The sequence below is a fragment of the Choloepus didactylus genome, chromosome 14 (genome assembly GCF_015220235.1).
Source record: "Choloepus didactylus isolate mChoDid1 chromosome 14, mChoDid1.pri, whole genome shotgun sequence".
NCBI lineage: Eukaryota > Metazoa > Chordata > Mammalia > Pilosa > Megalonychidae > Choloepus > Choloepus didactylus.
Window position 1 is genome coordinate 44980095 of NC_051320.1, and position 26343 is coordinate 45006437.

General features: G+C 34.5%; 1 long non-coding RNA gene across 1 annotated transcript in view; it reads right to left on the reverse strand.

Moving 5' to 3' along the window:
• LOC119509246 overlaps nucleotides 1-26343 on the reverse strand; it is a 335151-nt gene that overhangs the window by 241800 nt on the left and 67008 nt on the right. The window lies entirely within an intron of this gene.

Consider the following 26343-nt stretch of genomic DNA (forward strand, 5'->3'; position numbering starts at 1 on the left):
AGTGAAACCCAATTCAGTTCCTGGTTTTAATTCTAAAGCACAACTATTAATCAAAACATGAGTATTATTTTGGGTTATTTAGACAGGAAATTCATCCTCAATACCCAAGGCAAGGGTCACATCTAAAATGCCTTCAGGTTCAGGCAGGTATAGAAATGAGTGCAGCAGGTCTGATGTTAAAACGATAGGACATGGTAGTACCTGTGACAGAACTGGAGCATATAAGTCCCTTCTTACAGCCATCCAAATTCAAAATTTTTATAAGACTATACCAATCAAACTAAACACATCTGCTGGCCACATTCAACCCATAGAAAATGTATTTGAGACAATCTCTAGACTGATTTAAAGGAAACATCAAGTCAAGGAGTATTTTCAGAACATTTTTTCCTATGTCTAATCAAAATTACAACCTTATTTGCATAAATGAAAAAGCCAATCATCATATTTATGTATCAAATTTATACAAGTTTATGAGTAGAAGAATCATTCTTCCTGGTCTTAAAACTTCTTTAAAAAGCCACAGTAATCAAACCAGCATGGTACTGGCACAAAGACAGATATGTAGGCCAATAGAATCAAATTGAGAGCTCAGAAATAAACCCTCACATTTAGGGCCAACTGATTTTTGACAAGGTGGAAAACATCAATCAATAGGGAAAGATAGTCTCTTCGACAATGGTGCTGGGAAAACTGGATCTTTATTTGCAAATAAAAAAGGAGGACCCTGTGCTGGTTTGAAACTGTTACGTTCCCCAGGAAAGACTATGTTCTTTAATGCAATCCTGTGGGAGCAGACTCATTAGTCTTTTGATTAGGGTGGGAACTATTGATTAGGTTATTTCCATGGAGATGTGACCCACCCAACTATGTGCAAGACCTTTTTATTAAATTATTTCCATGGAGGTGTGAAATCTGCCCATTCAGGGTGGGTCTTAATCAGATCACTGGAGTTCTTTAAGAGAGCTCATGGAGAGAATGAGCTCAGACAAGCTGAGAGAGACACTTTGGAGAGAAGCTCAGATATGTAATCCAGAGTTTGTCCCCTGGGGGAAGCTAAGAGCCAACTCAGACTCAGATGTCTGGAGACACTGGGAGATGCAGAGAGAAGGATGTTTGGAGATGCTAAGCTAAAAGATGAAGCCAAGAGTTTGCCCCGGAGAAGCTTAGAGAGAAACGCCCTGGGAAAACAAGCAAGGATGCAAAGAGGCTGAGAGAGAAGCTAGGAGAGACAGAAGCCCAGAGACATTTTGGAGAAAGCCATTTAGAAACCAGAATCCTGAAGCAAAGGATCAGCAGACACCAGCCACGTGCCTTCCCAGCTGACATCGGTATTTGAGACACCATTGGCCTTTCTTCAGTGAAGGTATCCTCTTGTTGATGCCTCAGTTTGGCCACTTTTATGGCCTTAGAACTGTAAATCTGTAACCTAATAAATCCCCTTCTGGTATTTGGCATAATGGCAGCTTTCCCAAACCAGAACCAACCCCTACCTCACACCTTACCCCAAACTCAATTCAAAATGGATCAAGGCCTAAATATAAGAGCAGAACTAGCAAATTCCTAGATGAAAATGTATGAACACATGTTCAGGACCTTGAATTAGGCAAGGGTTTCTTAGAATTTATATCCAAAGCCCAAGCAACGAGAACAAAAAAATGGATAACTGGGACCTCATCAAAATTAAAAAATTTTTACCTAAAAGGACTTTATCATGAAAGTAAAAAGACAACTTATACAATGGTAGAAAATATTTGGAAAGCACATATCCAATAAAGGTTTAATATCCAGAATATATAAAGAAATGCTTCAACTTAAAGACAAACAACCCGATTTAAAAATGGGCAAAAGCCTTAATAGGCATGTCTCCAAAAAAGATATACAAATGGTCATAAAGCACATGAAAAAATTCTCAACATCAGTAGCCATCAGGAAAATGAAAGCAAATCAAAACCATGATGAGGTACCATTTCACACTCATTAGAATGGCTGCTATTAAAAAAGAAAAACAGAAAATAACCAGCATTGGAGACGATGCAGAGAAATAGGAACACTCCTTCATTGCTGGTGGCAATGTAAAATAGTACAGCATTTGCTGCAGAAAACAGCATTTTCTGCAGAAAAACAGAAAATAAAGAGTGTTGGAGAAGATGTAGAGAAATAGGAACACTCTTTCATGGCTGGTGGCAATGTAAAATGGTGCAACCACTGTGGAAGACAGTTTGGCAGTTCCTCAGAAAGTTAAGTATAAACCCAGCAATCCTACTAGGTATATGCCCAAAAGAATTGAAATCAGAGACTCAAACAGATATTTTCAAACCAATGTCCATAGCAGCATCATTCATGATTTCCAAAAGATGGAAGCAACCCAAGTGTCCATCAACCAATGAGTGGATAAACAAAAGGTGGTATAAACACCTTCTGGACTTTTATTCAGCCATAAATAGGAATGAAGTTCTGATATATGTAACAACCACCTTGAAGACATCATGTTGAGTGAAATAATTTAGACACAAAAGGACAAATATTGTATGATCTCACTGATATGAAATAATTAGAATAAGCAAATTCATAAAGTGAGAAACTAGATTTCAGGTTACCAGAGGCCAGGTTTGGGGTGGGGAATAGGAAGTTAAGGCTTAAAATGTACAGGTTTCCTATTTGGAATAATGGAAATGTTTAGGTAATGGATGGTGGTGATGGTAGCACAACATTGAGAATGCAATTAGCAGCATTGAAATATATATCTGAATGTGATTAAAAGGGGGAAATATTAGACTGTATACAATGGTAAATGAATAAGTTTAATAAAAAAAAAAAAGCCATGGAACTACACCACACATACTGGGAACTCTAAGTTAAATCATGGAACTTAATTTATAGTGCAATTATAAAATATGCTATCATCAATTGTTACAAATTTTCCACACCAATGCAAGTTGTTGTTGGTGGAGTGGTGAATGGGAATCCTATGTTTTATTCATGATTGTTCTGTAAACCCTCAACTTCTCTAATTTAAAAAAAAAAAAAAGATGGAAGTATTCCACATGTCCATCAACTGATGGAGAAACAAAATGTGGTATACACATACAATAGAATTTTATTCAGCCATAAAAAAGGAATGACATTCTAATACATGTGACAGTCAATGAAATTCCAATACATGTGACAGCATGGATGACATTGAAGACATCCTGTTGAGTCAAATGAGCCAGACACAAAAGGATAAATATTGTATGATCTCATTTTTGAGTAAGCAATCTCATAAGGTCAGAATCTAGAATACAGGTTACTGGGGGACGGTGTGGGGATAGGGAATGGGAAGTTAATGCTTAACATGTACACAGTTCCTATTGGAACCATGGGAATATTTTAATAATGGATGGTCATGATAGTAACACAACATTGCAAATTTAGTTAACAGCATTGAAATATATCTGAGAATGTGATTAAAAGGGAAAATGTTAGGTTTACATTTAAAATGTTAGAATAATTTTTTAAAAAATCCACAGAACCGCACTACGTAGTGAAAACCCTAAGTTAAACCATGGACTATAGTTAACAGTACAAGTATAAAAATAAGTTTTCATCAATTGTAACAAATGTACCACACCAGTGGAAGGTTAATAATAGAGTGGCATATGGGAATCCTGTATTTTATGCATGATTGTTCTGTAAACCCCCAAATTCTTTATTTAAGAAAACAAACAAACAATAGGAGGTCTTTTGGATACTCACCACAGATATTCAGCAGAGTGGTAAGTATTCAAAAAAGACCACCAGGGAAGATACCCAGAGTCACCTGGTAAAATGGTTAGCTTTTTCATTACCAAAAGAGAAGGATAAACCAAGTTTAAAAGAAAATGTTAATGGTACTGTGAACAATCGAAAGTACGATTTGTTTTGTATGACTGCATGGTATATGAATGTATCTCAATAAAATGAAGATTAAAATAAAAAAAAAAAAAAAAAAAAAAAGACATAATGCTGAGCAAAATAAGCCAGGCACAAAAAGAGAGATATTGTATGTTACCACTAATGTGAATTCTGTGAAAAATGTACAATGTTTTATACTGTAGAATGTAGGGGACCTAGAGATACCAATTAGTGGAGGGGGAATGATAGTCTAATAAGAACAGATAAACTATGGAGGGTAATCTCAATGTTATGGGAATGCTCAGGAATGATTATGGTTTGTAAACTTTCTTGGATATAGTAAGATCATGTTGGAAGCAATAGAGTTATTTTAGGTTTTTTTTTTTTTCTCTTATTCCTTTGTTTTCTTAGTGGTTGTTAATTTTCTTGGGGTATGGTAGGAACATGTTGGAAGCAATGTAGTTATTTTAGATTATTTGTTTTTCTTACTCCTCTGTTTGGACATGGTTTATTAATTTTCTTGGGGTATGGTAGGAACATATTGGAAGCAAAGTAGTTATTTTAGGTTATTTGTTTTCCTTAATCCATTGCTTTGTTTGAAATGTTGTGGGGCTTTTTTTTGGTTCTTGTTTGCCTGTTGTTTTTTAATTTTTTGATAACAAAGTTAAAAAATTGAAAAAAAATCAGTAGAAAAATGGGAGTAAAAACTATATGGACAAATAGGGTGGGATGGGGGGATGGTTTGGGTATTCTCTTTTCACTTTTATTTTTTATTCTTATTCTGATTCTTTCTGATGTAAGGAAAATGTTCAGAAATAGATTGTGGTGATGAACGCATAACTATATGATCATACTGTGAACAGTTGATTGTATACCATGGATGACTGTATGGTTTGTGAATATATTTCAATAAAACTGAATTAAAAAAAAAAAAAATCAAAAAAAAAAAAAAAAAAAAACTCATACTAGCATAGCTGGTTCTGCGTTTCTCAACAGGTAGTATGTGTGCTCCTGGTAGGCATGGATAATTGGAAGATAATCCAAGAACATGAAAATAAACAATTCTAAACACAAAAAAAAAAAAAAAAGAAAATGTTATGGGAAAATAGATCTGTGAGAAACAATTTTCCACATATTTTCTTTTCAAATTATTAAATGTTACTGGACCAAAAAAAGATAAAAACACAAAAAACAGAGATTTTTCCATCAAACCCTAACCCAACAAGGGTGAGGAACTGAACCAGATAAAAAAAATTGCTTCTGTCAATATTTTCCTTGATTTTTTGTTTCAAAAAATGCTACAAATTTGATTGGTAATTTAACTAGCAACTTCAGGCTGGGAGCCAATGGCCAAGATGCAGGTTTTGAAATGCAAACATCCCTATAGAAAGCAAAGTTCTCCCTCCTTCTTTTACTTGCATGGAAATAATAGAAGCATTGTGTTTAAAAACTTTTTTCAATTATAGTCTCTGTTTTTAGAGGCAGTTTTAGGTTACCAGAAAAAAGTGCTGCAGAATTACAGCGAGTCTCCCACATATCCCCTCTCTCCCCACACAGTTTCCCCTATTATTAACAACATGCATTAGTATGGTACATTTGTTACAATTAATGAACCATTGTTGATTAAAAATTATTAACTAAAGTCCATAGTTTACATTAGGGTTCATTCTTTGTTTTGAACATTTCTACGGGTTTTGACAAATGCATAATGTCCCATATCCACCATTCCAGTCTCTTACAGAATAGTTCCACTGCCCTAAAACTTCCTGTGCTTCACCGAATCATCCCTCTTCATCCTCCCTCCCCTGAGCTCCTGATAACCACTGATCATTTTACTGTCTACAGTTTTACCTTTTCCAGAACGTCATATAGCTAGAATTACAGATATTTAGCTTTATCATACTGGCTTCCTTCACTTAGGACTATGCATTTAAAGTTTCTCTATGTGAATCATGGTTTGACAGCTCTTTTTTTATCACTGAATAATATTCCATTGTATGGATGTACCACAGTTTGTTTTTCCATTCACCCATTGCAGGACATCTTGGTTGCTTCCAAGTTTTAGCAATTATGAATAAAATTACTAAAAACATTCATGTGCGTGTTTTTGTGTGGACATAAGTTTTTAACTCATTTGGGTAATTACCAATGAGCGTAATTTCTGGATTGTAGTATAAGACTATATTTAGCTTTGTAAGAAACTACTAGCCTGTCTTCCAAAGTAGCTCTACCATTTTGCATACTCACCAGAGTGAATGAGAGTTCCTGTTACTCCATATCCTTGCCAACATTTGATATTGTTAGTGTTTTGAATTTTAGATATTTTAATAGGTGTTTAGTGTTATACTATTATTGTTTTAATTTGCAATTTCCCAATGACATATGATGTTGAGCATCTTTTCATATTCTTATTTGCCATCTGTATATCTTCTTTGGAGAGATTTCTCTTCAGATAATGTGTCCTTTTTTTAATTGGGTTGCTTGTTTTCTTATTAAGTTTAAAGAGTTCTTTGTGTATTTTGGATACAAGTCATTTAATCTTATATGTGTTTTGCAAATATTTTCTTCCAGGCTGTTGCCTGTCTTTTCATTCTCTTAACAGTATTTTTCTCAGAGGAGAAGTTTTTTATTTTAATGAAGTCCAACTTATCAATTTTTCTTTCGTGGATCATGCTTTTGGTGTTGTATCTAGAAAGCCATCACCAAACCCAAGGTCATCTAGGTTTTCTCCTATATTATACTTCTAGAAGTTTATAGTTTTGCACATAATATTTCAGTTATAATCTGTTTCAAGTTAAATTTTGTGAAAAGGCATAAGGTTGGTTTCACACTTTTTTTTTTTTTTTTCAATGTGAATGTCCAGTTGCTCCAGCACCATTAGTTGAAAAGGACTATCCTTCTCCATTGAATTGCCTCTTTCTCCTCTGTCAAAGATCAGTTGATTAAATTTGTGTGCATCTTTTTCTGGGCTCTCTTTACTGTTCATCAATAATACAGTCTCTTGATTACTGTAGCTTAACAGTTAGCTGTTGAAGTCATGTAGGGTCCATCATCCAACTTCATTTCTATCTTTTATTTTTAATTAGACAAGCTCAAAGGAAATCAACAAATGTAGTCTTGAATCTTGTAGTCTTGAATGCTAGCGATAGGATTCTGGACTTAAACCCTCCTATTCCCACGTTCCTCTTTAAAAATGGAAACATTGACAGTTACAGAGTCACGCAGACTAAAGAAGAGAACAAAATTGCCACTCACAATGCCTGGCTCAGCTAGTAGTGACTCGACAAATTCATGTATGTATTCATTCATGCAATAAATGTTTCTTGAGATCTTACTATGGGACAGACACTATTCTAGGTGCTGAGGATACACTGGTAGACAATTCAGAATGAGCCCCTGTCTTCATGGAATTTAAGTACTAGTCAGAGAGACAGATAATAAATAAGGAAGCAAATGCATAATATAATTTCAGATAATAAGTGATTTGAAAAAATACAGGAAGATATGGCGATAGCAAATGAAACCGTGGGAGTGGTAGCAAGTAGGATTCTTTTAGATGGTGTGTTAAGGGAAGACTTATCTTAGAGATTATATTTGAATCAAGGCCTGAATTATGTAAAGGAAAGAGCCCTGTAAAGATCTGGGGAAACAGCATTCCAGGCAGAGCAGAGGACAGATGTTAAGTCTGATTTTGGAATGAATTTGACAAGAACAAAAAGAAAGCCTGTGTGGTGTGGCAGAAGCACAGTGAATGAGGGAAAGAGCAAAAAGAGATGAGACTGTCGTGGTAGCCAATGGTCAAAGTTATGTGGGTCCTGTGTTTAGGGATCTGGATCATATTCTAAGAATTGATTAGCAGGTTTTTAAGCAGAAGAGTGATGTGATTGAATGTATGTATGACGATTTTCCTGAATTACAATGTTATCATTAACCCAACTACTTTGTACATGTTTCTGAAAAGTGGTTGGCCAAAGTTTGGAAGTGGCAACCATTTATTGACATTATTGCTCATTAAATAAGCCATTCGTAAGTATGTTATATTTTCATGTAGCTCCTAAACTATATGATTTGTTAAAAGAGGTATTCATAATAATGTAAAACTTAGGTATACTTCCTGTAACGTACATAAACAATATTTGCCCTAAAGTAAAAACAATAAGAACAAAACACCTAAAGAAAACACATTTTTTGAAATTTATAACCAAATAATCATGGTTCTTCATGCCCTCTTTCAAACTATTACCATTGCTCTTCAACATGCTGAGAATTCTTTAAATGATTATGTGAAAGTATTCAAAGAAAATCTGAAACAATACTAACAAACATATGTACAATAGACTTTTTAAGCTTTTTTTTAAAAAAATGTATATTTTGAACCCTTCAAAAGTATATATTTACTACCTAAGGAGAAACAAGATGAAACTCAAATGAAAGAAAGGTGTCATGCTGCATATTTTTGAATTTGTAAATGTTTAGAATAAATCTATAATCTCAACACACTTTATTTACTTCACACTAAAGAAATAAAATCACAAGGCCTTAATCACATGCATCAATGAATAGGAAACCAACTACAAATCACCTAATTTTGTGAATTTGAAAGCTATTACATTAATAAGTCATCATACAATGAAATTTTATAAGGTTGATTGTATTCCTGCTTCAGAATGTTCAAGAAACAGGTGTCCAAAGCAACACACAGTTTGAAATGTTGCTGGAATGTGTCTCCACCATTGCCATTTAGCAGAGAGCTCTTGGAAATCCAACTGGAAATGAGCACCACTGTTGGAAGCCAGCCACCTCCACAGCAGCAGGGTAATAGGTTACTCAGTAAGGGGCAAAAAGGCTAAAAAGTTGACATGGTGAGGTCTGCGGTTGCACATCCTGGAGAGGAGTCAGGCACAAATTTTCACTTGGGACAGGGCCACTTTGTAGCAGCATCACTTACAGATCAGAGTAGAAGGCTCCTTCCCATACGGATCTGGATAAATCCTTCAAACCCCAAACAGAGATTTGAATTAATTTAACTAATACTAGAACTTATCTAGCTGCAGATATAACTTTTAGAGAACTGTATTTTTGAAAACTGACGGCAAACTGTGCAAATCACTGTATTCTAGTCATTTCGGGAAATTAAGGATAAAGACTCTTTTAGAAGAGGACTAAAGATCTGCTGTAGGAGTCTCGTTATATAAGGAGGTCATCTCTCTCCAGGGTTTTTAGGTAGCAGCTGGTTTTGCAATAATGATAGTGTAATAATAATAATAATGGCTAACATTTCTTTAACATTCAATTAGTCCCACAGGCTGTTCTAAACTCTTTACACAATTATCACAATGACTATCTGAAATAGCATGGCACAAAAGCACCTGGTGGGATGGATATGAATTAGTGAAAATGTACCATCCAGATGAGTAAAATTCCTAAGAAAATCCTAAAAACTATTTGTACACATCTCAACACTCCTTGGAATTATCTACAATTCTGACTTAATACTACCTACCAGACAAATAATTTATTATGTAGCTATCCCTATTTGGAGTTTAGCTTTTTTTGAAAAATCACATTGATGTCATCAGGAATAAAGGACTTCATGCATGGTCCATTCAAACACAGTTCACACATGGTGATTAGCCCATTAATCTCAATGAGCTCAGGGAAGAAAAAGGCAAAGATGTTAACCCCAATCATGTTCTTTTGTTCATCCATTCACTCATTCATTCAAGTATTGCCAGAACTATACTGTTAAAAACAAGAGGAGCATATCTGACTTTGTTGCTATTATAAGCTTAGTGGGGAAATGCAATTACCCACTGATCAAGCATAACACTTTGAATTACCTTGAAAGTGCTTGAGGAAAAAGTAATTACTCTATTAGACAATCAGGCAGTATCATAAATTGCAACATATAACAGTTACTGGTTAGTTTTTTTTGGGCAAAACAGCATTTTCCTTGGCCAGTTCTTACTGTGTGGTATACAAAGGACAAATTAATGTGGTTCTTCTGCTTTTTGTACTTCAACATCCATGATCTACAATGTGACATTTAAGGACACTTTTTCAAGAGTGCTTTTCAACTCATTTAAAGATAGTAACCCTAAGAATGTACGCTATTATAGTACACCCTGCTAAAAATCCTGTCTCTAGCAGTAGGAATAAGGGATATTTTACAGGTGAATCTGGTAGTTTTCCTATATGATACCTGTCTCAAAAGGTCCATTTATTACCTCAGCCTGAAGGATTACTCTATTGTGTAAGATAGTGTTAGCTATTATTTGTTCTAAAATGACCACCTTCAAGCTTTAAGAAATGCAAACATCCATTATAAACTTTGGTATGTCTGTTTGTATCCAGATTACATGTATTAGATGTGCCAGTTTGTATCCAATTTGGAGTGTTGCCAGTGAATCATATTTCCTCCAAGTTATTATGTTCTTTTATTAGTCCACATGTGGAAATCACTTAACTCTGATTGATTTGGTTCTTCTCTAGCATTTCTTATACTATGTCTTTTTTTTTTCAATAAGAGAAGTTGTGTGTTTACAGAACAATGCATAAAATACAGAATTCTCACATACTTCCCTATTATTAACACTTTGCATTTTTGGTACATTTATTATAATATAAAAGCATATTTTTATAACTACTAACTATATATCCATGGCTTATCTGTAAGTTCTATGTATTTTTTATTTATTCTAGTAACATATAAACCTATAATTTATTCTAGTAACATATAAACATATAAACATACATAAACATATAACAAAAAAAGCTAAATTTTCCCATTTTAACAACATTCACATATATAATTCAGTGCAGACAATTACATTCACAGGGATGTGCTACCATTACCAGAATGTCTGTTTAAGAAGGCCTACCCTACACAAGACCTTCCAGCTGAACAAAGTTCTGATTTTTGTTTAAATTAATGTTCAAATAATTTTAGAAGAGCTACATTCAAGGACCGAAATAAATAATAAAGATTATTTACTAGCACAATATTAAGTGTTCCCATAATGTTATCCCAAAATATTCCAAATACAAACAGATTTTCTTTGTAAGAATCTGACTCCCCACTATATTGTAAACTCTTGAGAGAAGTCATGCATTTTTATCTCCATAGAACCTCAATATATGTTTATGAAGTTAAACTTGAACTAAATACATTAATCTGAAACAAGCCTAGCACATATTCCACAAAGAATCCCAACGCTTTGTTTTAACAGAAAAATATATAATTAGCATATATAATTAGCAAAGTTGACTACTGGACAATTTACTTTATCTCCAAGATCCCATGCTTTTCAATTGAAAAATGGGAGATGAATAAAATGCCCAATATTTAAGGAATGGGAAAGAATGGTTAAGGAACACGTCAATGGATTGTGTGCTATAGAAGCTGCATACTTGCTGCCCCTCTCCCTCAGTTCTTAGCTGGCTCTGAAATTGTCCACTTATGGCCCATAAAAAGAAAAATGTAACTGAAAATCTATCACTGGGGCTAACCTTTTATAAAGGAAATATTCCTAATAAACTGGAATACAGAAGTCATTTGATGAAATAAGTAAAAGCTAATAGAATTTTGGATTTAAATGAATGCCTAGAGATTCTAAAAGTATCAAAAATAATATTGGATTAATGAAAACTACTGTGACCTTCTCTCAAAATAAGTCCTCACTTCAGAGAAGCAATTAAAAGAACTCACAAAATGTAGACTACATAGCTAATGTCACAGAATACAAGTCTGAGGAATTTACAGCATAATAATAAAAAATCTTTAATAAGTTGCTACACTTGAAAAGGCAAAAAGACGATCAATAGGATTAATCACTAGACTGCAAAGTATAAAATATTTACTAAAACCAAAACTAATTAAACCCATAAAACTTTAGCAAAGGCAATCCTGATAGAGATTAACAAAGCATAGAATTTTGTGTAGAATTTAAATGCTGTCTGCCTCAATTCCCTTTGGAAACTAGGGAGCCTGCCACAAAAGCTGTCAGGGCAGTAAAGGGAGAAAGGGGTTCTCAAGTCTTGACAACCCTGCTGTCAGTGACCCTCCCTAGAAGAGCATGATACTCAAACGCTAGTGTTCTTTCCAATAGTGTAAAGTGAGAAGCAGAAAATCATATGCTGGTTTATTCATTGGGTAATGACAGACATAATCCTCCAACCCCGCCAAGCTTTATTAATAGATAGAAGAGTTATAAAAATGCATCTTTGCTTGCTACCCAACAATCTGTTCTTTATGCAAATGACAGAACTTTGCATAGGAGCTCAATTTTGGACTGACTGTTGCACCCAGATAAACCTGCAAAAAAAAGATTTCTACCAAATTTTGCTGTAAGAAAGGGTGATTATCCTCATTTGTGTATTCAGGTGAAGAGTATCTTCATGGGACTCCTGGCATTTCTTAACTCCTTGGGGAATGTGACCTAAATGGAATTAAGTTAGGGCAAAAAAAAAAAAAAGTACCAGGCTCAGAGGCTCTAATTCCTACTAGAAATCCTCCACAGAGTATGGCAAAGACCCTTACATGAAATTCTCAATACTCGGCAAAAAAAAAAAAAAAAAAAAGGAAGAATTACAGAGATCTTCTAGAGTTGGTAGCCAGAGAATACACAGGAAAACATGTGAGCATGGACAGAGAAACTTACTTATTATATCCAGGAACTCAAATTCCTCAGTGATCATAATTTGGCTAAAATCTAAAAATGAAACGGAAGCAAAGCTATATTGAAGCATTCCTTTGAAAATTTTGCCATTATTTCATATCCAAGTAATATGCATCAACTACAGGAAAAAAAAAAAAAAAAGAAAATTTACTTTAGCAAAAGAAAAAAAGAGTAAAAAATGACTCATACTAATTATCCAGAGAAACCACTATTACCATACTGATATATTGTACTCCAGGATTTTTTATGTTAAAAAAACTTTTTTACATAAAATGAGATCAGGACATCCAGTTGACCAAGATTGTAGCATAAGATGCTCCAGGGTGCTGTACCCCCACAGAATATTTGAAGAACTAGCAAAAACAGGCAAAGCCCTCTTCCTCAAAACTCCAGAAAACAGTTAAACAGTTGCAGTAATGGGACAAGTGCTATTTCAAGAAAACACAGTTTTAAAAATGGTAGGAGAAGCTCATGGTGCCTTTGCTGGGCCCCCAACTTCCCCCACTCAGTGCATTGTGGAGACAACCTGCACTCCACTGTGGGACACTCACCCTGTTCTGGAGGGAGCCGAGGAAACTCTATGCACATATTAGGGTGCCTATGTGTCCATGTCAATCTGTCAGGGGGCAGCCTGAAAGAGTGAACCAGGAAACTAGTCTCTGGCTCACTTCCAGAACTTGCACTGCAGGCAGAAGCAGCTGACAGACAGTTAAAGCAGTGTAAGAAACAATTATCAAAGTGACCTGGGGAAAAGGATTACCACCTTTAAGACATACAATTGAACACCTGAATTTGGGGAGGGGGAGGGGAGGGTCTATCTCACAAGGAGTGGAGGGGACATTCTGATTCCTGTTTAGGGAAATTCCTAAGGCCACGAGCAAACACAAGCCCAGGACAGGATGCAGGCTCAAAAAGAAGGAGGACCCCACACTTCACTTTTGCCTTGAGCTGATCTTCTTTATAAGAGGTCTAACTCTGAAGGAGAGCACCAGACAATGCACAGCCAAATTGCAAAGACTGTGAAAGGTGATTTTTGTGTTGATTTGTTTGCTTTTGTTTGTTCCTGGCACTCAAAGAAAACTCTGTCATATCATTAGCTGTCTACAAATTTAAGGAACAGACAGTTCAGGGACTAAATCCCAGAATTAACAACTTAAAATGTTAAAATGTAGAGAGCACAACAAAAGATTACAAGACAAACAAAGAAATAGAAAATGATGGCCCATCAAAAATAAAAAGATAAAAATAAAGACACCATCATTGAAGGTGATAAGATTTTAGACATACTGGACAAAGACTTTTAAAAAATGACACTCAGTTAGAACAGCCAGAAGGAAATAACTGAAATTGTGGAAATGTAAAAATTACACCATAATTTGAAATTTGCTCTAAAACTATTTGTTAAATTGTATTTTGCAAGTTATCACTTTTATACATATATGTTATATTTCACAATAAACAATGTTAAAAAATGACACTCAAATGCTCAAGGGGATAAAGGAAAAACAGAGAAAGAACTAAAGAAAATGATGTATGAATAATATAAGATTCTCAAAAAAGATATAGAAATTTTAGAAAGGAACCAAACAGAAATATTGGAGGTGAAGACCACAATAACTGAAATGAAAAACTCTTTAGGTGGTCTCAACAGAAGATTAGAGCTGGCAGAAGAAAGAATCAGTGATCTTGAAGACAAGAAAATTGAAATAATTCAGACTCAAGAGCAGAAAGAAAAAGAATTTAAAAAAGAGATCATAGCCTGGGAGACCTGTGGGATATGATCAAGTATACCAATATATTCACTGTGGGAATATCAGAAGGAGAAAAAAGGGAGAAAGGGGCAGAAGGAATATTCAAAGAAAAAATAGCAGAAAACTTCCCAAATTTAACAGAGATATGAATAAACACATTCAAGAATCCCAACAAACTCCAAAGGATAAACTTCAGGAAAACCATGCCCAAATACATGGGAGGCAAACTGTTGAATGTCAAGGACAAGGAGACAGTTGTGCAAGCTGTGAGAAAAAAGCAACATTTTATGTACAAGGGAGCCCCAATAAGATTATTAGTAGTTACTTTCAATGTAAATGTATTAAACTCTCCAATCAAAAGCAGAGGCTGGAAGAATGGATAAAAAACCATGACCCAACTATATGCCATATACTAGAAATTCACCAAAAATTCAAAGACATAAGTAGGTTGAAAGTGAAAGATGGGAAAAAATTTACCATGCAAATAGTAACAAAAAGAGAGCTGGATTAGCTACACTAATATTGGATAAAATAGACTTTAAGTAAAAAAACTGTTACAAGGTAGAGAAGGTAATTATATACTGATAAAGGGGTCAATTCAACAAGACATAACAATTATAGATATGCACCTAATTAATGGCAGAGCCCCAAAACATATGCAGCAAATATTGACAGATTCTAAGAGAAAAATAGATAGTTCTATATAAATAGTGAGAGAATTCAGTACACTACTTTCAATAATGGAGAGAGCATAACTGACAAAAGATCAATTAGCAAATGGAAGACTTGATCAATTCTGCAAACCTATGATACCCAACAGACATATGTAGAACATTTCACCCAGCAACAGCAGAATACACATTATTCTCTAATGTACGTGGGTCACTCTATAGCATAGACCATAGTTAGGTAACAAAAAAAGACTCATGAAATTTTTAAATATTGAAATCATAAAATGTATCTTCTCCAACCACTAAGGAATAAAGTTAGAAATCAATAAATGAAGGGGAAATGGAAAATTCACAACACACTATTAAACAACCAATGGGTCAAAGAAGAAATCACAAACAATATTAGGAAATATCTTTAGGCAAATGAAAATGAAAATACAACATGACAAAACTTGTGGAATTTAGCAAAGGCTGTGCTGAGAGGGAAATTTATAGCTCTAAATGCTTATAGCAAAAAAGAAGGCTGATTAAAAAAACAGAGACCTAAGCTCAAAATTGGCAGATCTAGAAAAAGAAGAGAAAATTAAACCCAAAGTGAAAAGAAGGAAGGAAATAACAAAGAGTAGCATGGAGGTAAATGTAATAGAAAATACAAAATGACAGAGAAAATCAACAAAATCAACAGTTGGCTCTTTGAAAAGATAAATAAAATTGATAAACTTCTACCAGATTGACAAAAAAGAGGACACAAATGACTAAAATCAGATATCAAAGGGGGACATTACCATGGAACTCATAGAAATAGAAAGGATTTTAATAGGATACTATGAACAACTGTACATCAACAAATTAGACAACCTAGACGAAACAGACAAACTCCTCATAACACAGAAATGACCTACACTGACTCAAGAAGAAACAAAAGACCTCAACTACCAATAACAAGTAGAGATCAAATCATTCATCAAAAACCTACCATTAGAAAAAAGCCCAGGACCAGAGGGCTTTATTGGTGACTTTTAGCAAACATTCCAAGAAGAATTAAAATCAATCCTGAATGATTGTTCTGTAAACCCACAACTTCTCTAATAAGGAAAAAAATCAATTCTGCTCAAATTCTTCCAAAAAAAAAAAAAAACAAAGAAGAAGATGGAGCACTACCTAAATCATTAAATGAGGCCGACATCCCCCTCATACCAAAGCCAGACAAACATACTGTAAGAAATTACACACAAATATCCCTTATGACTGTAAATGTAAATACCCTCAAAAAATACTAGCAAACTCACGACACATTAAAGGAATTATACACCATGATCAAATGGAATTATCCCAGGTATACAAGAGTGGTTCAACATAAGAAAATCAATCAATGTAACACACCACATTAATAGAATGTAGGAAACAAAACACATGATCATCTCAAGGGTGGCACACAAAACACATTTACACAATCCAGCACCCCTTCTTGATGAAAAAAAAAAAAACTTAGAAAATTAGGAATAGAAGGAATCTTTCTCTACATGAGAAAGGGCATTTATTTTAAATCGATGGATAATATTATACTCAATGGTGAAAGACTCAAAACATTTCCTCTAAGATCAGGAACAAGACAAGAACAACCACTGTGATCACTGTTATTCAGCATAGTACTAGAAATTCTAGCTGAAGCAATTAGTCAAGAAAAATAAATGAAAGGTATCCAAATGGGAAAGGAAGAAGAAAAACATTCCCTACTTTCAGATAACATAATTCAATATATAAAAGTCCTGAAATTCCACAACAAAGCTATTAGAGCACTAGAGCTAATAAACAAATTCAACAAAATGGCAGGGTACAAGATCAACACACGTAAGTCACTAGTAATGAACAATCTGAAGAGCAAATCAAGAAAAAAATCCATTTACAATAGCAACAAATCAAATATCCAGGAATAAATCTAACCAAGGATATCAACAATTTGTACATGGAAAATGACAAAACATTATTAAAAGAACTCAAAGAAGACATAAAAAAAGAAAGGGCAGTCCATGTTCATGAAGTAGAACACTAAATATTGTTAAGATGTCAATTCTACCCAAAGCAATTTACAGATTCAACACAATCCCAAACAAAATTCCAACAGCCTTCTTTGCAGAAATGGAAAGGCCAATCACCAAATTTACATGGAAAGGTAAGGGGTCCCAAATAGCCAAAACCATTTTGAAAGGAAGAACAAAGTTGAAGGACTCAGTATTTAAAACACCATTGCACAGACACAAGGACAAACAGACCAATAGAACTGAATTTAGAGTTCAGAAATAATACCTCACATCTGTGGCCAATTGATTTTTGACAAAGGTGCCAAGTTCATTATACGGGGAAAGAATAGTCTCTTCAACAAACGGTACTGGGAAAACTAGATACTCATATGCAAAAGAATGAAAGTGGACCCCTACCTCATACCACGTAAAAAAATTAACTCAAAATGGATCAAAGACATAAATATTAGAACCAAAACTATAAAACTCTTAGAAGAAAAAATAAGGAAATATCTTCAGGAGCCTGTGTTAGGCAATGACTTCTTAAACTTTATACCAAAAGTACCAGCAATAAAAGAAAAATAGATAAATGGGACATCATCAAAATTAAAAACTTTTACACCTCAAAGGACTTTATCATGAAAGTAGAAAGACAATTTACACAGTGGGAGAAACTATTTGAAAACCACATATCTGATAAAGGTTTAATATCCAGAATATACAAAGAAATCCTTCAATTTAACAACAAAAGACAAACAACCCAATTAAAAAATAGGCAAAAAATGTTGAATAGACATCTCTCCAAATAAGATATACAAATGGCCAAAAAGTACATGAAAAAATTCTCAACATCATTAGCTATCAAGGAAATGTAAATCAAAACCACAATGAGAATGAGATACCATGTCATACCCATTAGAATGGCTGCTATTTAATAAAAAGAAAATTACAAGTGTTGGAGGGGATGTAGAGAAACAGGAACTCTCATTCATTGCTGTTGGCGATGTAAAATGGTGCAACTGCTGAGGAATACAGTTTGGTGGTTCTTCAGAAAGCTAAGTATAGAGTTACCATATGACCTGGCAATCCCACTACTAGGAATATACCCAAAGGAATTGAAAGCAGGGACTTGAACAGATATTTGCACACTGATGTTCATAGTGGCATCATTCGCAATTACCAAAAGATGGAAGCAAACCTCATTAATGGATGAATGGATAAGCAAACGGTGGTATAAACATACAATGGAATTTTATTTAGCAGTAAAAAGGCATGAAGTTCTGATACATGCAACAACATGGATGAACCCTGAAGATGTTCTGTTGAGTAAAATAATTCAGACACAAAAGGACAAATATTGTATGATCTCACTGATATGAAATAATTATAATAAGCAAATTCATGGAGTCAGAAACTAGAATTCAGGTTATCAAGAGCCAGATTTGGGTTAGGGAATAGGGAATTAATGCTTAATTGGCACAGCATTTCTGTTTGGGGTGATGAAAAAGTTTGGTAATAGATGATGGTGATGGTAGCACAACATTGTGAATATAATTAACATCACTGAATATGACTGTTGTTAACGGGAAATTTTAGGTTGTATATATGTTACTAGAATCAAACTTCTCCAAAACAAACAAACATACAAACAAACATAGGACTTTACAACTCAAACTGTGAACCCTAATATAAACTATGAACTATAGTCAATAGTATAATTATAAAAACATTGTTTCATCAATTGTAACAAAAGTTCCATACTAATGCAAAATGTTAACAATGAGGAAAACTGTATGTGAGGGATGGTTTACAAGGACTCTGTATTTTCTACATGATTTTTCTGTAAACCTACAACTTCTCTAATCAAAAATAAATAAATACAATAAAAATGGGATCAGGATATATGTTCTATTTTAAAACCATTTTTTTTTTCTCCAAAATGAACACCTTTTCATATCAAGATATATACAGGTAACTCACCTTTTTTAAAGGCTTCATAGTATACCAATTTATGGATATACCCATAATTTGTTTATTTCAACATTTCCCAAAGTCTCTTCTGTGAAGCACTAGCTCCACAGAAACTAGTTTAAGTGTTTTGAGAGGACTATATTGTGCTGCATCTCCTGAATATGCCATCATGAGACTGTTTTTCAGCGATATCTCTGGATTAACGTTCCTCAGAACACATTTTGAGAAAACATTTGCTAGGGCAATACAAGAATTGAACTGAGCCAATATTAAGAACATAGGAATATAACTCCCTTCCTGTTGTTAGGGAAGGGAATTATCAATAAAATGAACAACAGGGTTCAAAAGTTCATGCTTCTATGTGTAGTATCATTGAGGAGACCACTGCATTTCCTTGGTTCTTTTCCCTTTGGACAGCTGCTCTTTCTTGCACCACTAGCTGCTAAAACAAAAAGAACCCAGGACTTCCTCCCACTAGAAGAGAAGCAACTCCTCCCAATAGTAGAGTGCCAAACAAGAGTCAAGATAGTGCCCAGAATAAGGACCAGAATAAGGAAGGCAGGGCAAATAAGCCCCTGCAGCTCATTTTTCTCCAAACTAGATTACAAATAAGGATTTGAGGTCAACAAGTAAGAAAGTAAGAAAAAGTAATTTTGCCTAATCTTTTTTCTATTCAAATAATCCTCAGAAACTCAATTGAGGATGGCTTTAGCCATAGACAAGAGATTAAATTCCTGGCTATCTCTCTCTGGAGAAACACTTAATAACTAACCTTGCTGCCAAAGTGGCAAGACAAGGTTCATGAACCATAGATTCAGGATCCCAACTATTCTCTGTCCCCTTTGGAGACATGACTAACACCTGGTGTAGAGCAAGAGAACATGATGAGAATGGGTACAGGGAATGGCAGGTTCACTGTGGGATCCTCAAACAGCAACTGCCCTTCTTGAGAGCAAAATCTCATGTGGAAGGCAAAGCTCCTGAACTGGAGAGGATTTTGATCTCTGCCTACAATAATAATCTGGAATTAAAAGGAAAAGGGATTCATTCTTAAGCCAAAGCAGATTTACTCAGGACTGAAAGCTGAGTAAAACTTCAGATCTTGTTGGAAACATCTCAGATGGAACAAGCAGAAAGCAATCATCGATCTTGATAACAATCCACTTTGTGGCTAGGGCAAGCTGGCCTTGAAATAGAAGAATTTGCATGTAAAAGTTTATGGTTTGGTTTATTTCAGGCATTTATTGTAGAGATTTCTTACCCTAGCCTTTTATTTATTTACTTATTTTCCTAGTTTCTTCTTTACTGTGGCCAAAGCCAAGACTGGCATATGAATTTTTCAGGAAACAGAATCTTAGACAAAGGTGCTAGGAAAGATAATGACATCAAAGTAGCATAGATTACCTGAGAATGCGAAAGCTTTGGAAAGGCAAAATTTCAGAGGAGAGGCCACTATGAAAGGGCTTCCTCTGAACCCCTGATCAACATCCACATCAAAGCCATCAGAAAGCTCTGAGATTCTTTTTTTTTTTTAATACAGACAAAAGCCAAGGCCAATTTTAACCGTGAAGTGCTATGCTCATCCAAACAAAAGCTATGAACTTTGATAAGCCCTCATTTAGTTCAGAATCCAGGTACCAGGAACTTGGGGACAGGGATAAATGGAAGCCAAATCAAAAGGCTCTACATATATGGTTTAAGCCAAAAATAATAATAATAAATACTAATAGTTTATATGTATTGGGTACTTACTATCTTCCAGGCACTATTCTAATTGCTTTACAAGAAGGAACTATTATAATTCATGTTTGTAGGTGAGAAAACTGATGCATGAGGAGATTAAGTAATTTGTCCTTGGTTATATTGCTACCAAACGGTAGAGTAGAGATTCTGACCCAGCTCACTGGCTCAATACCCTGTAGCTCCTGGGGGGTCTCAGAAGTCATGGGAACTAGGGGTGCCTCCGCTTCAAGTTTCTATATTGCAAGAAGATGGAAGTGTCTTGAAGGCCTCTATCTAAGAGAGGAGATGGTCTGCACAGGTAGTACACAATTTCCTACTCCCCCCCTCCCATTCCCAATAGAGTCACCGCTCTAAAGGACAGTGCGTGAGTCATGGTGCTCAGAGGTGGCCATCACTGAGAGCAGAGGGAAGAGGTCAGAAGCATCTGCTTGGAATGCTCTTATGGAATGCTGTCTCTCTCACTGGATAATTTCCTTTTGGTTACTATTTTTAGGATGTCCAACCATCCTGGTTTGTCCAGGTCTTTCCCAGTTTTAGCACTGGAAATCTCAAGCAAATCAAGACGGATGGTCCCCCTATCTATTTGTCTAAAATAGAGATTATTTTGTGATCCATCCCAATTCACAGGGTAGGGGATCACAACTATCTCCAGTGGGGTTCACACAAGAAATACCCAGTAGTGGTATATGCTGGCTGGGACCATGAATTTCATGTCCATCAGTTCAAGTGTCTAAGGACCAGATAGAATAAGCTGAAGATCTCACTGTAATTCAGAAGTCATGCTAAATGAATGTTTTCTAGACAATGAAATAAGGCTGACAGCTATGCATGGAAACCAGACACTGGCCTAAGAAAGGTATGTAGCCAGCACACAAATGAACAGAGGCTCTAATATTCCAATTTATTGGAAACTCTGTATCTAAATAAATCCTTTGCCATTACAAGAATCAGAAATCACAGCAAAAAAAAATTTGCAAAAATGCTGCAAAACATGAAAAAGAAACATTATACTGTGGAATCAGAAATCTTGGAAAGCAACAACTCTATGAATATACTAAAAGCCACTGAATTGTCCACTTTAAATGGGTGAATGTATGAATTATTTCTCAATTAAGTAACTTAAAAAAAGAAATCTTAGGATGAAGGAGACTTGGCTCTAAATTTCAGAGAAAACTTTAAAAAGTAAAATGACTGGGATGCAATCATTAGAAGGATAAAAAAAAGATACTGAAGGATACAAGCAGAGAAAGAAAATTAATAAACTGGGCATTCATCTCATGAAGTTAGAAAATGAACAAATAAAGAACTCTAAGGAAAACTACAGAGTAGAAATAATGACGATAGAAGCCACAATCAATTAATTAGAAAACAGAAAAAAGATTATTTATTTATTTATCTATAAATAAAGTTAACCTTCTAATCATTCTCCCTGTTAAAACAGACAAAAAAGCTACACCCATTTTCACCAAATTTGGAAAACAGTACATTTTGGATAGTCTGGCTTGAAATACAGGCAGACATTCTTCAAAACAGCAGAAACAAAGTACTGCCTATTTGACAGCCCTTTACGTTAAAATAGAACAGACATTAAAATACAACAGTGTTTCAAAAATATAAACCCAAATTGAAAATAATGAGAGCAGATGCTCCAAATGGTAGGCAGTGTTCTGGACTGAGTTGCTTCTCATGTGGACAATGCCATGTAGCATGTTCTATTGTATCAGCTGGGATTTATTCACATGTGCCCCAAATATTAGAACCAAAATATGAGATATAAACACTTTGTTTCAATGTTAGAAGTTTTACAGATCTGAATTAATTGCTACAATTATAGAAAGTTATTGCAATACCCAGATTATTTTTTTAATTAAACTTGATTTAATATTGGTTTTAGTGATTCTCCCATGTAGCATCACATAATACATCCAGTTGATAAATGAATCCAAGAACTGATTATGTGAAAAACCAAGAAAAATAGACTATACTCTTAAAAAGCTTATCAAAAAAGATGAAAAAAAAAAGAATGAAAAAGAGGATATAACTAAAAATGTGGAAGAGATTTTTATCATTTTTAAGCCTAAGGTAAGAATTATAATTTAATCTAATAATTTTGAAGGTCTAGAAACTTTAACGTGCATCAGAATCATCTGCAGGGTGTGCTAAAACAATGATTGCTGGATTCCACCCCCAGAATTTCTGATTCAGTAGGTATGCAGCGAGGCACCAAAAAATCTTATTTATAACCAATTTCCAGTTGATGATGATGGTGCTGGTCTAGGGACTAGACTTTGAGAACCACTGATGTAGATAAAGTGGAACTATATCTGGGAAAATACGGATAACAAAATGACTAGAGAAGTTAAAAAAAAAAGAAAACTGAGATATCCAAAAGTTTATGGGGAATTACTTTTTTTAAAAAATGGTTACTAAACTAGAGAATTTGCCAGTTGACTTCCTTAAAACTGTTAAGAAATGGATGATCCCCAAGTCACAGCAACTTTTTCTGAGCATTAAAACATATGGAAAACTATCCAACTCATTTTGAAGCTAAATGCAAAACCTGAAAAAGCACAAAAAGAAAATGTAAAAACCAGTGATTGTTCAACAATTCGTACAACTACAGAACCCTGTTCACATGAAATCTTATGTGGGAGACCAGTTCACAGACAGATAAAAGCAGAGAGCTCCCTGCATAGTCTTCCTTGGCCTAAGCATAGTGGCCATATAGTGGTCACTGCTCTAGTCCAGACTCAGGTAGGAATGGGGACATCAGAATCCTAAGTAAAATACTGGTAAACTAATCCATTAAAAAATCAACCAAGTAAGTATTATCCCAGAAATGCAGGCATGCTTTAATAATAGGAAAATCTATTAATATAAATCAATTCAAATGTTTCAGTAAGAAAAAATTTTTTGGCAAAACACTACTTGAGTTGAAAACTTCTCCATAAAGTAGGAATAGAAGAGAACCTGTTAATCATGATTAAGAACGTCAATCTCAAACCAAACCAACATCCATTATAGAAAAGCATTTTTTAAAAGGAGTGAATGTTTTATTCCTTAGTGTTCAAGAGAATACGTAACAAGTCACATAATGATTCATTACTTCACACACAGGGGAGGAAACAGTATCAAGTATTCCTGTTAAACAACTGGTTGTGCATTGGGAGAACAGAAATCTCTAGAGCATTTAGATGGTTGAAGAAATTCTCACTTTAAATTTGGGCATATCTGAAAAGACTTTCTTAAAATATAAAGCAACTTTTTTTTGGCTTTATGTTTCACTAGAAAAGATAACCTTATTATGATTTTTTTCCCCTCTCTCCTTATATTTTGAGAAAATGGCTCAATGATATGTATCACTTAGCATACAATGCTTTCAGCAGTGTCAGAATCCAAGATGGCTCCGTGGGAATCTTACATTGTTTAGACGATATGTTTTTCCAATGACCAGAAAAATTTAGGTAATACATATTTAAAAATTAACATCCATGAGGTATGTTTTAACTCTGTCATTAAATGGTCTCTGATGCTGTTTGAGTAGTCATAAATGAATTGCCATCATTTCTATTCAATAGTAACAGCAAAATTCATTTGTCTATAAAGTCAGAGAGACATAGCTGTGTAATAGTTTACTTTACAATAAATGTCCACAGACCTCAGAACACAAGTAAAAAAAACTTGGCTTGAAAAAAGAATCACAAAATATATAAAGTGACAAGAATCCTTGGTCACTAGTCCATCTTTCTACCACACAAGATTATTTATGAATGGAGCTCTTCTGGTTAAATTTCTTCTGTCTAAATCTCAGGGGCCCAGTAGAGAATCTAAATCTTCAAATGCTAATACTTCTAGATTTTTTACTGTCCAAAAGTGTGACAAAGAAAAGTTAACTTCAACATAACGTGTTCCTGGCTATAGGAAACCCACTCCAGTACTGTAGCAACCAGAAATAAAATAGTATTTTATTTCTTATTTCTCTAGAGACAGACTTAGGTCATCTAAGAAAACTAAATCTCTCTTTAAAAGATTTATAGAAAAGAAAAAATAGAAAACTTAAAATCACAATAACCAATCTTTAAAAATTCAGAACAAATCAGTTTACTATTTAAAGAAACTTAAGTCAATTGAGTAAAGTATTTGTGATTTAGAATATAAAATAAATTCTTAAGGAATTCAATCCCTCCAGTCAATATTTTTCTAAATGTCTACATTTATAATTTAGCATCTTTATGTGGGAGCACCAAAATGATTTGAATATTAGTTTGGGATTTATCATAATTTGAAGAATAAAAAGTTATGAGATCTTCAACCTACATGGCTTTAAGGTAATACTAGCATTCTATGGAAAATTCCAATGAAAACTGGAGCAAGTTATGAACTTTGCCAGTTGCCCATTTTGTCTGAGTTTTCCACAGATTATGCATTACTCAGGGAAGCAATAAGCCCCATATATTTGCATCTAGTTTGAAATAGAAGACTATTTTGGCTAGTATTAAAACTATTACTTAAACATGGGGTTTTAATACTTTTTCAAGACTTCCAAATTTGCTTAGAAGTTTCCAGGGCCAAGTTCTATTGAAGATGTAACAATAAAGAGGAATATAAAGTAAAGCAGTGCAGAATACTGGTTCCATGGGGTAAAGTCTGGGAGGAGGAACTTCCATGGATTTGCAGAGTTTGGGAGACCTCACATTATATGAAGTCAAACGGGCTTTTCAGCACCTTAATATGCAATGCATATTAATATTCTATGCAACATTTCCAAAACCTAACTGGCCACATTCCTTCTTTTTGAGGAACAATTTATGGAACATTTTGAGAAATTCTATGATAGAGAAACTGATGTGTTTTTCTAAAGTAGATATGTGGCATATTCTGTTTCCTCCATTTTATCCTAAAGACTGATCGCCTTTCTAAGAGCTCACTGTGGCAGCTCTGAAATCCAGAAGCTGCTGGCAAAGATGTTGTTAGCAACAGATAGCTGTGAAATGCTATGAAGGTTATGTTTTTTATATTATTCTTATGGATGCTGAGGATATCGTTATATTTTAAATCTTTTGCCATTTTCTTGACATTCCAGATGCTGAATAAAAGCTTTGCAGACTTCTAAGAAGTACTGTCTCCATCTTGTAAAAAGCTTCTAAGTAACTCACTGGGACTTGTTTTATGAAATCAAATGGCTACCAAAATTTATTTTTAAGTAAATATGATTTACACATCATTTCCTCTTGGCAGGATTGCAGGGGCCTTGTCTGAGATATTCTGAGGTGTATTAAGGAAGCAATGAAAGAAAAATTATCTGTTAAGAATTCTTTCCCAAGTAACAATGAAGATGAAGCTTTAGTATATGTTGGTCCGTATTCAGTTTTCAGTTCTATTAGGGAAGTAATGTTCCTAAATGTTCCCCAGTGGATAGAAACATAAGATGGAAATTACCTCCTATACATTTTATCCATTCTCCTGACACTTGGCAAGAAATGCTGACAATTTAGTGAGTCTATCCAGGGTATTAATATATTTTGTGTACTCTCTTCTTAATTTATAGATACAGTGCCTACTTCAATCACCCCTCCTAATAATCTATTCCCTCCTCTAATAACTCTTATGGAAAAGAAATGCATTCATATTA